The sequence below is a fragment of the Mustela lutreola genome, chromosome 1, assembly GCF_030435805.1.
Source record: "Mustela lutreola isolate mMusLut2 chromosome 1, mMusLut2.pri, whole genome shotgun sequence".
Classification (NCBI taxonomy): domain Eukaryota; kingdom Metazoa; phylum Chordata; class Mammalia; order Carnivora; family Mustelidae; genus Mustela; species Mustela lutreola.
In genome coordinates this window covers 203,967,259-203,971,875 of record NC_081290.1, presented here as the reverse complement: position 1 = coordinate 203,971,875, position 4,617 = coordinate 203,967,259, and positions in this window count along the sequence as shown.

Sequence of the window (4,617 nt, the reverse complement as noted above, 5' to 3'; positions counted from 1 at the left end):
ATTTTCTGAGGGTCTACTAGGAGCACAGTATCATCACTGGACTAGAATTCAGGGTCATGGGGTTCTAGTCTCGGCATGACCACTGACTGGCTGCACTGTCATTGTCATGTCACCATACTTCGCGGTACTTTAGTGTTTTGTTCGCATGTGAGAGGAGTTGTACTAGATCTGTGGTTCCCAACCCTGTCTGCATATTAGAATCACCAGGGGAGCTTTAACGAGCACACGTATTGCATGGAGCAATGAGTGTGGTGCATAAATGATGAATTTTGAAACACACACATACAATAAAATAAAATTAAATTAAAAAAAAGAAAAATATCAGTGCTCAGGTTCTACCTCAGTCTAAATAAAGTAAAATCTCTGGGGTGGGGTCTAGAATTGATATATTTTTAAGACTCCTCCCAAGTAATTCTAACCCATAGCCAGAGAACAGTCATTTAAAGGGATTAATGGTTTCGGAGTGTCATGATCTCAGGGTCCTGGGATCGAGTCCCACATCAGGCTTTCTGCTCAGTGGGGAGCCTGCTTCCCCTTCTCTCTCTGCCTGCCTCTCTGCCTACTTGTGATCTCTGTCTGTCAAATAAATAAAATCTTAAAAAAAAAAAAAGGGATTAATGGTTTCTTAACTGTGCTTCTCTGGAGTGGAGGGAAGCAGGCACCACCAACTCTGAGGGTCCACTCTTACTCTAAAGAGCAGTTGTATCCTGGCCATATATAGAGTTTTTTTTTCTTTCTTTTTTTTTTTTTTAAAGATTTTATTTATTTGACAGACAGAAATCACAAGTAGGCAAAGAGGCAGGCAGAGAGAGAGAGGGAAGCAGGCTCCCTGCCGAGCAGAGAGCCCGATGTGGGGCTCGATCCCAAGACCCTGGGATCATAACCTGAGCCAAAGGCAGAGGCTTTAACCCACTGAGCCACCCAGGCACCCCTAGAGGTTTTTTTTCTTAAATTTTTTTTTTTTAAGATTATTCATTTATTTGAGAAAGAGAGAAAGACAGAGACGTTAAGAGAAAGCACAGGCAGGGAGAAGAGGGAGAAACAGATTCTCCGTTGAGCAAGGAGCCCAACATGGGGGCTGGAGCCCAACATGGGGCTCCATCCCAGGATCCTGGGAACATGATCTGAGCAGAAGGCAAACGCTTAACCGACTGAGCCACCCAGACGCCCCTTCTTAAGGTTTTGTTTAAAAAAAGCTCTGCTGCTACAAACCAAATCAAAATCTTTGAAAACTTACAGGTTCAATTGTCTTTGATGTTTTTTGGCATTGCGCTTATAGTCTGGAACTCAATTTGTTCTGGAAGCTACTTTTTTTTTTTTTTTCCCATTTCTCATCACAGAGTCTAATGAGGGCTCTTTACATTTTATGACTTATCTTGGAAATATGCACTTAGTAATAAGATAATGGAGCTTTATTTATTTAATCATCATTAAAAGAATCAATGTGGTATACTAACATTTAAAAAATTAAACTCCTATCCTGATATATGCATATATCAGTTATTTACATATAACGATTGAATAAAGAATTTGAAATTTATAACAGATGTCCTCTTATCATATGCCAACTGGAAATAAGGTTGTATTTACATATAAGTGACATATCCATATATCTATATATGTGAATAAAAGTTTTTTATCTTTCAGTTTCAACTTCTGTGCATCCATCCATGTGTGTATTCTTTCATTTCTTCCTTCAAAAATTCTTACTGAATATCTGCTTTGTAAACCCTTTGTGCTATGGAAGACTTTGTGTGTGTGTGTGTGTGTGTGTGTGTGCGCAAGTATGTGCTGTGTTTGTGTATGTATAAGAAATAATGATACACATTTACAGATAAATGTAAGAACATATCCACAGTCATAGATGCCAATTTATGTCTAGATATTATGGACTTATTTTTCTATTAACTAGAAAAGAAACAGTTTCCAGTTATCTTAACTACCAAAAAAGTTTAAAAAAAACTTAGTTTGTACACATTCTTAGTTCAAATTATCTGAAATACTTGGTTAAGAAAGCATAAAATCAAATGAAAATGCAAATTTATTAGGAACCTTTCTGAAAGAGTTCATGAGAATTGGAGTGAACAACAACAACAAAATATATGAAATGAGGACCTGATGCTAATAAAAGGAGGTGTCAGCTCATCCAGAAAAATGTGTCCACCACGGGAAAGGGAAGCAGAGGTTAGATTTCAGAGAGCCAGCTGTTTGGGTGAATTCTGATATACTGTTCATCAACTCTGGGGATTTTTTTTTTTTAATTAACATATAATGTATTATTTGCCCCAGGGGTACAGGTCTGTGAATCATCAGTCTTACACAATTCACAGCACTCACCATAGCACGTACCCTCCCCAATGTCCATCACCCAGACACCCTATCCTTCCCCTCCAATGCCCCAGCAGCCATTAGTTGGTTTCCTGAGATTAAGAGTCTCTTATGGTTTGTCTCCCTTCCCAGTGCATCTTGCTTCATTTTCCCCTCCCTTCATTCGCAGGTCCCTGCCCTGCTTCTCAGATCCCTCCTATCAGAGAGATCATATGATAATTGTCTTTCTCTGATTGACTTATTTTGCTTAGCTTAATTCTCTCTAGTTCCATCCACCTCATTGGAAACAACTCTGGGGATCTTTTAAACAATATTGATGCCTGGACACTCAACCCAAACCAACCAAGTTGGACTCTCTGGGCATGAAGTTTGGTTTTCAGTGATTAAAATCTGCTAGGTTATTGTAATGTGCGGCTGGAAAGGATGAGAACTAAGCCACCCATGGTTTCTGTCGTCAGGCACACTCCACACTGGAGTTAGGCCTAGATGCACACAATTTTTGCAAGAAGCAGGCAAGTTCTACAAGGAGTTTCAGTGTCAGGGGAGGTTAGTTGGTCTATAATTGGCTCTAATTGGCTCTCCCAGCAGCTGAAACATTCTCTACCTGCAGCTGAGTGACACTCCAAAAGGGGAGAGATGTGCTCCGACCTTTGAAAACATCAAAGGAGTCACTTCCAACACGGTTCTTACACAGCCCAATGCCCTACAGCTCAGCAGGGTCGGGGCCAGGCCCAGCAACGCTGATAGGGAACAGCTTTTGCAGAGTCAGAGTTTTATCTCTTCCCGAAATCAGCAGTACCAGAAGACACGCAGCCAAAGGACTGGGGTGCTGAAGGAGCAGAGCAAGGACTTAAAGCAGGCAGCTGCCCCTTAACTCGTTTCGCTGCCCCCAGTATCTTTTGGGCTGCTAATTTCCCTTCTGGTGGTGAAAGAAAACTCTACTCATGTGTATTTTAGTGTACATGAGGAACACTTAATACATGAAAAGGTTTTTAAACACAAGTTACTGTAACAGGCAATTAACATGGCTTCTAAGGCATCCGGGGCCTGATGTTTACTCTCCCCAGTTTCATCTTTTACAACTCCACGTGCCAAACATATGGAGCCATTTCTCTTTCCTTAAATAAGTGTGGTGTGCCCATCTCTCTCTCTCTCTTCTCTGCACAGTTAGCGCCTATGGACAGGGACCTTTGCTATTCTGTCAAACATGGTGCCTCACACACAGTAGGGGCTCAAATATTTGCTGAATGAGTAGAAAATTGTGATTAGGCAAAATAATAAGATACCGACTTGATTTTCAAGTGGCCCCAAATCCAAATCAGGATTAAAAGATTCAAAGACAGCATGACCCCTGCCCTTGGGCGGCTGTAATCTAGCATGGGATCAAATGTGTTGGAATAACTACACGGTGCACTGTGGGTGCAGAGGAAGTGTCTTTTTCCTTCTGTCCTGGGGTAGACCTGATAGAGAGCTAGGCGGGTGGAGGAGGAAGAAATGGCTGAGCCTGGGCAAAGTCCTTCGTGGTGGGGGAAGGAAAGGACCAGGGTTGACCCAGGTGTGCCAGTGCTCTCTAGTGGCCAGAGAGGAGTGGGGCCAGAAGGCCAGTAGTGTCATGTCTAAAGTATTAAGAAGTACAGCATATTTGCATCAGAATCCAGGCTAAGGAACAAAGTGAAGAGTGGACTAAAGTGTGAGGGAAGTTAAGATGAGGAGGTAGGAATAACAGACCTACTGCCATGAGCTTCCTTTTATGAAATGGTAGTCAGGAGAGCATGGGTAGACTTGATTTAAGTCTTACCTCTGCCACGTACTCATTGTGGGTGCCTGGACAGGACACTTTACCTCTTAAGTCCTATAGGCGTGCTGCTGCAACCACACCTCAAACTGGGAAGCAAGGGTCCTGTCAAAGGACAGGAGGATCCAAATGGGGGCAGGCTCAGGTGCGGGATCCTCACGGATCTGCCCTCTCCTTGTGCTGCTTCCCCTCATGTTTGTGCGATGGTCACCAGCATCGACTTTCACAACCAGCAGAAGAGGAGTGGCTTCTCCTCAGAAATCCTGAGCTGCTTTCCTCTTGTCGTCATCCCCAAGTGGCCAAAGACAGATGGATTAGGTTCCTGTGACTGCTGGACCAAGGGACAACAAACAAGAAGTTTTCAAAAGTCCAAAAATCAAGATATGGACAAGGCCACACTCACTTAGAAGGCTCTAGGGAAGGCTCTTTCCAGTTTCTCTCCTAGCTTCTGGTAGTTCCCTCTCTTGTGGCAGCCTATCGCCACTCTGCACATG